The following is a 13989-nucleotide window of genomic DNA, read 5'->3' on the forward strand; positions in this document are numbered from 1 at the left end:
CTTCTGTAGCAGTCACGGGGATTTGCTGTTCCAAAATACCTCTTCCCATCCTCCATCCTTATAATAACTTGTGTCAGAGCTTGAGTTCATTATTGATCTATATTTTTAAATAAAGATTTCACAGTATTCATGTACTCTTTATTTTCTAAGTATATGGCAGTTTTTCATGGATGTTTAGTAAACCTTCTAATGCTAGAGGCTGATGGCCAGCTCAATGACCATGCAGAACAATGGTGGAAACCTCAAAGTTAGGAGAGTTATTACTAAAAATTGAATCTCTACATGAATCTAAGAAATAAGTGCAAACTTACTCTAAAAATTAGAAGACAACTCTGTGAATACCACTGCAAATACCACTGGCAAGAGACATGTCTCTAAGCTGTCTTCAGACTCCAGAGTAAATAAATAAAATATTTCAGAGAGAAGAGGGCTGTATATGTTGGCAGCATTTCTTGACTTTGTGTGTAAAACCGAGCACGATTCGAACTTCCACTAGGTAAAGACACCAACACAAAAAACTCATTTAAACTGGTCAAATTCTAACAAACATTTTCTGTGAAATTTTGGTGAGGTGGAGTTTGCCAGAAGTTTTTCCAGGAATTAACAACCTCCAAAGACTGCAAACACTTTTCCTTCTGAACATCTCTGGCCAGAATCTTTCTCCAAAACTCATAAAGTAAGAACTTGAGAAAACCTGCCTGAAAAGCAGTCTGCTTTGTAGAAATACAGTAAGAACTTGCCAATCTTTGGAGCCAGAGAGAACCTAAATAAAGGCAGTGAAGGCTTAGCACTCACTCTGCTTCGCAAGCACTATGGGAGAAAGTGAACAAGTTTTAAACAATCCACTGGGGGACTTGACCTTTTTCTATCTTCCTTCTTCTACTTCTAACCTCGATTTCTGTACATGAAAGTCATATAAAATGACTGATCTCGGCTCATCTCTAAACTTACTTCTTTGGGGCTCTCTTCCTACTCCCTCTCCCCACTCTTAGCTCTTGGTAATAAAATCTTGGCTTATACACTCTCCCCCTCACCCCTCAAAATCAAACAAATAAAACACCCACATTCAATGTGAGATCACGTTACTTGGTGATCTCAGTCCTAGTGTTACAGTACACTTTCAGTTGGTCAATTATCTCTTTGGAGCAGTTTGAAATATTCTATTGGCCCATTGAGTCAGTGGTACAATATTTGCTCACTTCTAGCAAGTCTAGTGGACATATGGCACAGAGAATGCATTCTTGGAAGAGATGCCTTTGCCAAGATTGCTGCCAAAAGCTGATCTCGGTTTTTTGTTTGGTTGGTTTGGTTTTGATTTTTTTTTTTAACATGAAGAGAAATAAACATTATTTTTAACTCAAAAGAGATTTTAGCTTTAGACACTGCTTATGCACTGTCCCAGTGAGCACAAGGGCTGTGAGAAATGTGATGACATTTTGTTGCATAATTTTAAATTGAATGAAATTTACATATATTTTTGTATTAAAAACAAAACGCATGTTTTCTTGGAGAAGACTCATTTGTCAAAAGTTCAAAAATTTGGCGAGCACAACTATATTAAGTCTGCAGTCAAAATTTTTAACAGGCAATTATGTAAGATAAGATGATAATTTGTGCCTATGCAGTCATTCATGTTCTCTTGACTTTGTAGACCTTAAAACTTTACCATCATCCCACAGCACCTGACCTTTGGGACACTTTGATCATATTTGCAGTAAGCTTGCCAAAAAATGGTTAATTCTGTGGTGTGTGAAATTTGCACAATACTTACTGGGTTTTTTTCTTAATGGAACATATTTTTACTATTTTGCAAGCCATCCGCAAGTTATTGCTTCACGTTTGGTTTTAAAATACAGTTAGGAAAATCAAAACAAGTCTTGATTACAAATTAATTATTCAGTGAAATAAATTAAAATACAGGATAAAGTAGCTTCTCAAGTGAAATGTTTAATCAGTTTCAAGTGTTCTTAAGGGAAATGATAAATGATATGGCACCTTTTACAGAAAGCGTTAAATATGTTAGCCATTTAGACTGTAGCTGCATAAATAGTTATAGTTAATTTAAAACAGCTTTCAAAGTACTACAGCAAGATAGGGTTTGGCATAGCATGGTTGAATAGAAAGAAGGTTCTGATTTTTTTCTTTCTTTATTTACTTTGCTTGCCATACATATAGCTTGTATCTAATTGATTTTTTATCCTCAAGTCCTGTATGACAAAAGTCTTGACCTGTTGGAACAAAGTTCATGAACCACAGTTCTGTACATAGACTCATCACATCATCTGGACTCTTGATCATCCAATTACAATGCAATCAGGCATAACCTTGTCCTCAGCTAGACCCATGACTCCATTGCACCCAACAGGCACCTTAGTCTATTTGTTCATGCATTACTGAATTCTGTTTCCCAGGTTATAGATTCTCTTTGACAATGGATGGCCTTCTTTGTTACCCAGTTTTACTTTAGTAAGCATAATGTGTTTTTTTATCCCTTTGAACAATAGTTATAAAATTAGCAATAGTAATGACAGTAGCAACAATAGAAATATACCAGATAAGTATTCTTTGCAGTGGGCACACATGGGACCATTCTTCATTTTCTGCTGAAGTCAAGCATCATATATTTAAACCTTTTTCATCCTGTAGTACTTTTTCCATCATTATTCTAAGAACTATGTACTTTATCTCCACAGGCATGTAGCAATGGTTCCAGGCTGCTACCTTGGAACAGACAATCTACAGTCCAAGCAGTAGGAGGTACAACACTCAAGGACAGTTCTGAAGCACAAAGTTGTAAGGTCACTGCATGTCACAGTTACATCCCTGATAGTCTGAGTTCTGTGCCAAAACCCACTTCGAGACTAAGAAACAAATAACAGTTCCAAAAGAAATCTGTTCTTATTTTCAGGAAGACAGGAATCCCTTTGGCCTACCATCAACTATTTTATTCTATAGCAGATGACAAATCAAACCTTTTACTTACCTTGTTTTTTCATGAACAGGTTGACATAAACTCTAGTCAAGATTTTTTGTCATATTTCTTCATTTCTATGATCAATTTGTGTAAGCTATTCCCAAAAAGTTTTGCTAATTTCCAGTTAATTAAAGACTACTGGATTCCAGTCACTGAAACGTAAATACTATGTATATGTATATAGGAAACTTGAAAGTGTTCTGGTTTTTGTCACTATCTTGTCTAGATCATACCTTTGTTGAATACCTGAGTAGTAAATACCTGTAATAAAAACATCTCTCAATTCTCTTTCTTCAGTGCATATTCCTTAAATATGCAGTTTCTGTAATTTATTCCTGGCAATAAATGTCTTTCAATGAAGTCCCTTTGTGGTAAATATTTACAATACCTCCCAAAGCCTGTCAAAAACAGGACCTTAAAATTGCAGTTAAAGGTTGTTACAAGTGCCAGAAAATATCTTCTGACTGAAATTAAGGATATGGTATACCCTCCTAAGAAATGAATTCTGAGACCAATTCAATCAATTGAATCAATCAATTTTCCTTCAAACAACCTTGTACCAGGGATCTGAAGTATCTATGGAAGTCATGAGCGTTTGATCAGCAGCTGTGCTGGGGAGCTTAGCCCCGGAACACATCAGAATGACCACATATTTCATCGCCTTTTTGATCAAAGGAAAATGCTCACTAACTTGACGTAGCTTTCCCACAATAATTGTGTGCTAGAGAAAAGCAAACCAAAGCATCTGATGCCCTAACTAAATAGGCACAATCAAAGGACAGAGCAAACAACGCAACATGCCGTTCCACCTCAAATGCTCTCTCTTTCCTCCTTTGCTCTTTTACTCCTCCAAAATGCCTTGGAACATAACCGTCATTACATACTAAAATGATTCAGGGAAATTTTCACCAAACAAGGAATAAATTATGAAGACCCACAGTGAGAGTGCCTATGTCATTCCATTACGTGTGGTGACATGCACTATGGCCAAACATGTCAAAGAGTTACCTCTCAGAATTGCAAACTCAAACAAAAAATTGACATCTGCATCTCTTTGACTATCTCTCTTCTCTCTGACTGTCTCCTTATCTTCCAATTGAGTTATTTCAGCTTTTTCAGTCTTTGGATCTCATCTGGATTTCTCTTACAGATGCTTTACATGGAATTGACAAACCCATGTACATAATATTCTAGGATTTAATGGACAGTTGACTGTTGTGCTGCATCTCCCAAGGAGTCTCTGAAGAGTTAAGAGCTCTGGTGTTGTCTGTAGCACAGAGGAAAGGCTAGCCATGGGTTCCAGCATTGCTTTTTATTATGTTGCAGCTGTACTGCACTCAATTCTACTTGGACAAATTCCTGAACTAGAATCTATTTCCCTCACTTCACTTTTGGAATAAGTACTGTTTTGGTTTTGGCTCGGCTTTGAAGCAATGTTCTTTTTGTCAGTATTGGAGGAATGAAGAGTATATTTAAAGAATAAACTTGGGATGTGTTTGGTGATTTTGATTTAGGATGTAGGAATAAGATTCTCAAGGGATGGAAAATTTGAATTCTAAAAATAATGAGCATCTAAAATTTAGTGGAGGTATTATTATGGCATTGACTCATATGGGTCTTACTTGATTTACATGTCTGTTTAGGAAAGGGGAAATTATTTACAATGCTACAACATTTATAGCAGTTACAATTTATAAGTGCTTTATTCCAGTAGTTATTTAAACAACATTAATAAAATTCAAATATAATATGATATGTCAGCTGCCATACCTAGAAAAATCCATTAGCCAGTGTTTAGCTTACTGCAGTTCTTTCACAATGATGCAAAATCACTCATTCACTTGTGTGATTTTAGCTGCATATGAAGTTTTGTGAATGTGTAGGTCACATTAATCTACCCTTAGAATATTTTAAAGAGACAGTTCTTCCCTGCTGTTTCCTCTTTGAGGCCTTACCAGAGCTAAGCCTCAAGATATATAAGATATGCTGTTTTCTGCATAGGACATTGATATGTTGCTTATCCCATCCAATCCCTGCACCATCTTTAGAACTGTGTTAGCTCCATGGTCCCAGAGTCACTCTGTAGCAGAGTCAGGTTTTGGAGCTAAACATTTTCTTTGTAAAAATAGTATCATGAAGAGAAAACAGCAGTCCAACGCAATTATAGGCTAAGGTTACTACTTTGTTCATTGCCTAGAGGCATTTACACATACTTAACGGTATGCTTCAATTTTGTGTAAAGGTAATCTATACAGCTAACAAAATCTTTCAAAGTGGTTGGCCAAAACCTTCCCTTTATTTGCACTGTGGTTTGCAATTATGGAGTTGGAAAGTAGAAATTTTTACAAAATAGAAAAAAAAAAAGTAGACCCTAAACCAGAAAAAACAAAGGAAACAAAGCTCATTTTCCCCCAGCGGGAATTAGGGACCAATCTTGCCCATAACGGATAAAGTTATTTCAGATTTCCTTTAGAATGATCAGCTTTCAGAATTAAATCATCTTTTGGTTGATGCCAGTAAGTAAGCAGACAAAGCCTGTAGCAGAAGGTGAAAGTCTCTAATTGGAGAAGAGAAATCAGTCTTTTCAGTAGAGGCTCTCCATGCATCTGTGGTTAAGAACAAGTAGACATTGACCAATGACTTTCACTGGTGTGTTCAAAGACTAAATTTTAGGCAGTCATCTACTGGTAGGTCAAGCATCAACTCACTTCACACATTCTGGCCCTTTGGATTGAAACACCTGTACAAATTATGATGTGCTCCCTAGCAAGAGCCACAAAATATCAATCCCTTAGCCACATTTATTTAAAGAGAAGTATTTTAGTCTGCAAGCACAGTGTGGTTTTAGAAATCCCTTTTCTTTCCTTTCTCTTATTAAACTGTTATTTTGTATTCTCTTCACTTAAATTATGTTGTTTTCTAGGAAAACAGAACATTTTATCTCTTACTAAATCAGGAGAAAAAGAATTTGTTACTATATCCCTAATCTGACCAGTGCTGCTAAATTGGTCAATTTATGTACCTTTTTACTCCCTTAAGCACAGTTTCTTCCCAGAAACAAGACTTTTTATAGAAAAAGAGCATGAAGCAAATGGTTTATTCCACTCTCCTGCTTGATAACATTTTGCATTGAGTACATTTTAAATACTTTTTTATTGCCCTATGATAGATTTTAGACAAACACATTTATTTTTATAGTGATCCAAGAGATATGGATACATTTGTCATCTGTTATAGATCTAGAGGCAATAGCAGGAAAAGAAGACTCCCCAAAGCATTTCACATGAAGGTGTTTCTGCCCAGTTATGTATTCTCGGCTGGCAGTTAAATGCCACCCTGATGTCTGATCCCGTCAGACCTCAGAAGCTCAGCAGGGTCAGACCCAGTTAGTAATTGGATGGGAGACCTCCCGGGAATACCAGGGGCTGTAGGTTCTAGTCCTGAGGGCTTCACTGTCACTGTCCAAGCTCTCTTGGCCCTGGCAGATGAACCTCAGGAGCAAAGGGTGAGGCCTGTTCTGTGCAGGCTGTGCCTCACCTGAAACATCCACTGTGCAGGCTGGAAGGACACACCCACATGGGTAGAGCCCTTCCCAAATCTTCGTTCACGAAGCCTGCCCATGCATACATACATTCTCGGCTATGTTACAGCTAAGGGGCCCTGGTCTGGCAAAAGTGACATTTTCATATACTCAACTTCATGACCACAAACAATAAGATGAAATTATAAGGTCTGCTTTTGAGGTGCCAAGCTAAGCATATATTTTAGACTTTAAAGTCCTGAAAACTCATGGAACTTGTCCAAGTGTCCTGACTCTTGCATTGAATACAACATCCAGCAAAAGTTTTACCGCCTGGGACAGACCTGTGGATGACACAGTTGGCAAATGCTGGAGTATATGCACCGGGAGTATGGCATGAGAAAACCAGAGAGAAGCTGCACCACCTCCTGAAAGGGTGAAAATTAAGACTTGAAGAGCAAGGAGACTCTGGATCACTGTTATGTAGCCAGGAAGATGAAGTGATCCATGGCACTTTCTAACATCCTTTTCCCTTCATGTTAGAGGATAGGAACTAAGGACTCAGTCAAGAGTTCGAATAAGCCTTTTTCTGCTTTTGAGTAACCTGTCTATTTCTTTGTCTTTATTCTGGTGGCTCCATAGCTGCAATGCAAACAAAGATTGATATTGAAGAAGTACACTTATTTGATTCACTGCTTATTTCATGATGTTGGCACAGGAGCATTTTAGAAATCACAGCATACACACTGGGTCATTAGACTCAGTATACTTTTTATTATCTCTTTAAATAAAGGGATATTCATTGCATAAATATCATACATGCCCTAAGCTGCTTAAGACTATTTTGCATCTGGATAAGGAGCCAAATTTAAACTATGAGATAGTTACATATAAAATTTCAGAGAGATCAAAATATCTACCCACATGCTTATTTTCAGAGCATGATTATGAAATATAAGCTGTCTTCAACACTTTTTTTGTGTTCCAGTGTGTGCATGTCTTTTATGAATTTCTAACCTTTTATTTTTTTTTGTACAAAAAAGGTTAATTTTATAAAGGACAGGCAAGTTTCACTTTTTGTTTATTTCAGGAAATATATTTCTTTAAAAGTAGATTTATATTGGTCCAATTAATCATAACATAAAAAGCCCAAAACATTAAAGGCTTTGAGTAATTCTGTTTAGAAGATGCCAATAAAATGAGTTTCATAACTAATATCAATTTTTATACCAAAAAAGCTGTTGAAGATACTGTCCATCATTCTCCTCCAGTTCAATTCAGATCCTTACAGGGATGGCATCTCACTACACTGACATCTGGAACATAGCAACAAAATGCTGCTGGCTCAGAGAAACAGAAGCAACATACAATATTCATTGCCAAATGTCACTTAGCAACACAACGTGTACAGTGGAGGAAACTCACATCAGCCATACCCTACATCTCCAAATAAACAAAAGCTCCTTCCTTGTAAGACATATTTTGTAAAGGCAAATTATGTCATTATGCTACCTAGGAAAATTTTCTGATAAAAATACAGGAAAGAGAAAATGAACAGAATAGAAGTTCTGGATCATTCCATAAGAGAATGGATACAAGACACTGTTAGTCTTTGCATTGCAATGCCAGCCCCCAATCCCCTTGGGAGCAGGGTATTCTGAGTCAGAGGTGCAGCTGCGAAAACTCTCCTGGCATGTTATTGAGCTGTTGTTTAACTTATGTTACTTACATAATTCCAAGGTTATACATAAGCCAAGTAAAGCTTTTTAACTCTCCATTTTTAACTTGGGTGCCCAATTGCTACACTTTTCTCTTGTGAATGCCTAAATATTTATGTAATTTCTGCAAGTGGAAAGAGCCTAAGTTCTGAATGGACCATTGCATCCATGTGCCAAAGTACAGTACAACACTGTTTAGAACAATTTCTTTAGTTTCTGAAAGTATCGTAGTTGCATCAATATGCTTCTCAGCTTAAGTAGATTCACCATTTTGATTTGGCTTTGTACCTGAAAGAAACACAGAGAAAAAGATATAAAACACAACTTAAGTTTACCCAAAGAAGAAATGCTAAACCAACCAAATACTTCAATGCATTGTCTACCAGACTTCTTTTTATCTGTATCTCTTCTATCTCACCTTGGGGTTTCACTCTTCTCAGGAATTTTAAAGAAAATGAGAAGTTTGTCTGCAGAGGGTCAACAACAGATACATGTGAAAGGCTAACTATTATACTGGCAAAAGGTACAAATGGGCTTTTGCTGACAACAGTTTGAGGTTTTATTTTGTTTCTTTAGGGATTTATCTTGTTTAAAGGTGTCAGTCTGATTTCCCCCATTTGAACAAATATTAGGTTTATGCTAAACTAGAAGTCCCAATTATTCAAAGTTGAGGCATCACTAATACAGCATGATATCAAGTTAAAGCATAAGAGGATTTTGAGGTCCTTCAGAGATTGGATGCAACTGAATAACCTAAAGAAAAAGTAATCAAAACATCTGGTAGAAACTAGGACCTTAGCAGTTAAATGTTGCTGAGAAAGACGTAGTAATATTTGTCAAGTACAAGAGTACTTTGTGCTGTCAATGCTAAATAGTTACTAAAATTCAAATATAGAGTGGTGCATTGGGAATTTGAAAAAAGTTAGAGAAGCATCAAAGTTAGTGACAGAACATCTGTGGAGACCTTAGTCTTAGTGCTGTATTCAAACCTGGAGAACTTTGTTCAAGAATGATGAACAGGAACAATGAAGAAAAGAATTATTAGTGGTGAATTAAGGAATAGAAACCCCCTTTTATAGAAAAGATTGCTTACTTGTAACACAGTGGAGTGGATTAACACAAGGATAGGGAAAGAAACAATTTAAAAACTATCTTGAAATAATAATAAAAAAAGTTTAAAAATTTTGCATTATGAACTTTGATTTGAAGTTACAAGGGAAGTTTCTTAGCACCAGAGGAATTAAGTTCTGTAGCAGCATAATTGTGACAAAAGTCTTGGTGGTAAGGGCGACATCTGTCTCTTTCTGGAATGTGAGCTTTGATAAGGACACAAGACTTCTGTTATGTAACTTTTTGTTGTAGTAGTCATGCTTGAAACTCTTGCAGTCATCTCACATACACCACTAACCCTGCCGGACAGGGAAATTTGTTTCTCTGTGTTTTGGTAAAGATAGGATGCCAGATACTACTCCCAACAGCAAATTATGCAATAGCTTTCCTAATTAACAAGTGGTTAATTTTGGCAATGACAACAGAGAAATTTGTTCATTGAGTTTGGCAAGCATCCACATTACCCATTTTATGAAAATTGTCAATTTATTGTTTTGTTGTTGTCAACAGGAATCAGGTTAAAACATAGAAATAAAATCTGGAAGCCATTGTGACCTTGAAATTTTATTTACTGAAAACAGGGCACTTCTATAGAACTTTTCCTTCTATTAATCAGGCATTTCCTGACAAACTGAATTTCAGCAGAAGCGTCCATCAGTTTTTGTCTGTATCATAAACATATATCAAGTGGAATTTATTAAAAGCAGTACTTAAATAGCTCAAGATCTTAAATATAGGAACAACATGACACAAACACCCTGGCCACAAGAAATGTCTTGGCTTGGGTGAAAAGGGGTTCTAGTTCCATCCAAACAGTTTGTGTACAAAGTACATAGTTTTAGTCCTGTTTTAAAACCTGAAGGAGACATCTATATAGGAAACATGTATGTAATTTCCTCAAAGGAACAAATTCCAGTCTTTCTAATTTTCTCAGGAACTGAAAACAAGATTTCCCAGAGTATTTACTCCAGTACAGTTGATGTTGTTGGCCTTTAAGTTTCATTAAATAAATCTTTGGGATATTCACATTGTCCTACCGAAGTATCATTTAGTTCTGAACTTTGGTAATATCTTTTGATTTCTATTAAACATATAACCTTCTCTTTCTACTGGTTCAAACACTTAGTCACATGCAAAAAATACCCAAGGATAAATTCTTCAGGGAACATCAACAAAAATACAAGAATGTAGGGCCTGACTTTGTACCACTAACAAATGGATTAGCACATTGAACAAGTTAAAGTGAAGGGGTTTTTCCAGACTTTTTTTTTAATCTCTATATCAATATTACTTTTGAACTTCATCACAAAGCAACTTAAACACCAACCTCTGAAGTTTGTGACTCCCTGAGACTCTTTCAAAGTTGATTTCTGATGAGAACAAAATTTTAGAATAATGAAAACAATGCCCAATTTGAAATAAAGAATTACAGAATTGTTTGGAGGTTCTACAATGACTCAGTCTGAGCTTATAAGCATTTATTTTTCAGCTTAAGAACTTGTAGAATGTGGTGGGCAACACAAAAAAGAATACAAGGTATTTTCTTTGGGTGCATATTTGCCATGTGATAAGGATCAAGAAAGACTTGAACAAAGAGTATGAGAAGGTGTACTAGGTAAATATCTATAGATGCAATTTGGTACTCACTGAAAAGGATTTATGGATGACCAATACTGCAGAGGACACCCACGAATTTAAACCTCCTGGCTGTACAGGAGGCATTATTTATAAGGGCAGTCACAGTCATAAGTTGAAGAATTTATTAAAAATATGGGCCTCCAGAAGTGATTTAGGTTTAATGCTTGTTCTTCTCATTTTATTTATTTTTATAATCTTTTTCTTTCACTTTACCTCATCTTTTCCTGGGCAAGTGTTTGATGTTTTTCACAATAACTTAATAGTTTTATTTTAAATATCCCAGGGTCCCTTCCTACATCCAGGTATATTAACAGCATACAGAAAGTAACTGTGTATACCACTGAGCACAGCAGTTTCTTTTTTGAATGTTTTTGCTATGCTGGAGTATTTGTTGTGAAAGGTAAGAATTAGATATAATCTCAGCAAAGGACAGGATGCCTGAAAAGTCTTTATAATCTCCTTTAAGGAGAGGCCATATTTTTTGTGTTGCAACAGTGCAGTGTCCTGCAGATGTTGTTGCATACCTGCCACAACACTAAGAGTGATCATACAAAGAGCAGTGGCAAACCTGAAGGGCCTGACACTGTAATAAGGGAAAAAAACTGTGGACAGCAAAAGCTTCTGCTAACTTTCATGGACTAATTTTTCTTCCAATATTTTTTATTTTGTTTTTTAAGAATAAAACATTGTGATTGAAAAGCCTTTACTTTGATAAATCCACTTGTTACATCAGCTTGTTTCCCTGACATTGTGGTGAGTAATTGGCACAGAGCATCACAACCAGTCACTGATATCACTGACTAACCATCTTAAACTGGAAATGAGTCAGCTGTAAACAGTTCCCACATTTTCTTCAGATATGCCTCCAATAGACAGGAAAAGACAGAGTATGACCTGTGGGTAAATATTTTGGTCTCTATATTTTTCTTTTTTTCCTAGTCAAACTGTCTTTCATCCAGATTCCAGTTATTTTTGACTGAAAAGGCAGGAAAAACAAGAATGAAACTTGAACTTTTCAATTTGCTTGTTCAATCAATAGACCAACTGAAGCATTCTGTAACTTTCAGGGATGTTTTACTGTTCCTTATCATTTCAGTCAGTAGAATTTCCTCTATGTATTTCCTCCCCTCCCCTCCTTTCCCCTCCCCTTGTTTTTCTCGTTTGCTTCTTTTTACCTTTCTTTCTTGCTCTACCCCTTTTTTTCTCTTTTTCCTGTGCAAAGAACAGCATACTGGACATATGGTTATAATTACTACAATGTTCTCAGGCTATATAAATGAAACCTCAGCTTATAAGTTTATCAGTGCGTCACGTTTCACATGCTATACTATAACCAGGAAATCCAAAGTTTCTGCAAAAATTTATGATTCAATGCTAAATGTGGGATAAGACATCCTAACAAGTCATTGTCATGGAGATGATGTACTACAAATTACATGACCATCTTGCATTTCAGGATGTCTGTGTTTAGGAAATTTTAGTTGATTGCATGCTAATTTGAATGCTATTGTAATCAGAATGGATCATAAAATCATGCTTCTGCCTGCAAGCAGGGTATGTGTTAACCAGTCAAACCAGTGGCTGAAGCCACAAAATAGGGGCACTACTGTTTCATCCAGCTTATTTATATACTTGCTTAAGATGTGGCTGCAGCATCTCTTTGTTTACAGCACCTCTGATGCAGCTTCACAATTTCTCTTACAGTACCCAATAAATAGCATCTCTTAAAGAATTTGCCTGAACAAAAAAAGGAAAAAAAATAAAGAATAACAGCTATAATAAGTTTTAAGGTAGCTATCCATAAAAGGCACTATTTTCCTCTCATTTATATTAATCCACATTTAGGGTAATAAGTGAAAACAGCTGAATTTACTTCCAGTTTATCAGCAGTGTGATATTGCAAATTATTGGAGGTCCCTAGTGTGTGATACTTTTCTTAATTGTAAAGCCTTAAAAATATTTTAAGCAGACAAAAATAGAAACTGCTGTTCTGATTTAAGGTTTGGAATCTCTCTTACTGGAATGTTTACTGAGTTCTTGTCTCCCTGATTTTACCTTTTCAGTGTTTTAGGCTTTATATTATCTTTAATGAATGATGCATGATATACAAACCCCCAAACTGTAGCACCTATAGCATTACTGTCAGTCTTGCCATTTAGTATATAACAGTTTTCAAAAAACACAGATGATCTGCTACCTCTGGTTGAATTGGCTTCTTGGTGTATAGTAAAATAATTTAGGCTGAAAAATCTTCAGGATCAGGTCCAGCCTCTTCTTAAAGAAGTGTCACAGTGATTATAGACCAGGTTGCTCAGGGTTTTATCCAGTCTTGAAAATCTCCAAGAATGGATATATCTCTTTCAGGGACAGAACTGTCTCCGCACACAACCTTATGTTTTGTCCTACTGAATGTCATTCTATTCCTAAAAATATGTAATTGCTCTGTCTGAATGCTTTATTAGTTGTCAAATGGATCTGTCATATTATGTGGTGGATATTTACTTGCACACTAGACTGATTTGGATTTTTGGATCCTTCTTCTGCAAGGCATGTTCAGCGTCCCTTAAAAAATTCACATGTATGGTTACCTGCACAGATGTCTCCCATGGGAATATCAGAGGTAGGTTTGTACTTCCTGGAACACAATTGGTGTCTTTAAATATCAGAGAAAGGATTGTGTTAGGTTGGCAAGATTCTTCTTTAGAAAATCTAGGTACCTTTTTATATTTAGTTTAAAGGGAGACATTCTGCTTGCAAAATGCAACTCCTGCATGATAATTTATTACCCTTGTATTTAATATAGGTGTTTCTTATGGATTTTGGAGTGCAGAACATGTGATAATGTAACTGTACTATTTTAAAGTCTGAATTTTTCTTTCTCTTCTATTCCCACACATCCCAGTTTCACCCTGGTGGTCAACACTGCTGCTCTTACTGAAGCCTGTGCCAAATTTTTCACTTAATATATCTGTTTCTTTAATTATTTCTTTTCCAAAAGTCAGAGCTCATGTGTAAAGAAATCTTGCTCA

At 36.1% G+C, this 13989-nt stretch overlaps 1 long non-coding RNA gene across 3 annotated transcripts in view; it reads left to right on the plus strand.

Annotated features, from left to right (window-relative positions):
- The window catches only part of LOC139672847 (uncharacterized), a 177172-nt gene extending 173945 nt beyond the window's left edge, over positions 1-3227 (plus strand). For all 3 annotated transcript variants that reach the window (XR_011697991.1, XR_011697992.1, XR_011697993.1), the window contains one exon: positions 2694-3227. This is a non-coding gene — a long non-coding RNA (uncharacterized lncRNA). The remainder of the gene's footprint in view (positions 1-2693) is intronic.
- Positions 3228-13989: the final 10762 nt, after the last annotated feature.

Source organism: Pithys albifrons, chromosome 6 (assembly GCF_047495875.1).
Source record: "Pithys albifrons albifrons isolate INPA30051 chromosome 6, PitAlb_v1, whole genome shotgun sequence".
Taxonomy (NCBI): Eukaryota; Metazoa; Chordata; class Aves; order Passeriformes; family Thamnophilidae; genus Pithys; species Pithys albifrons.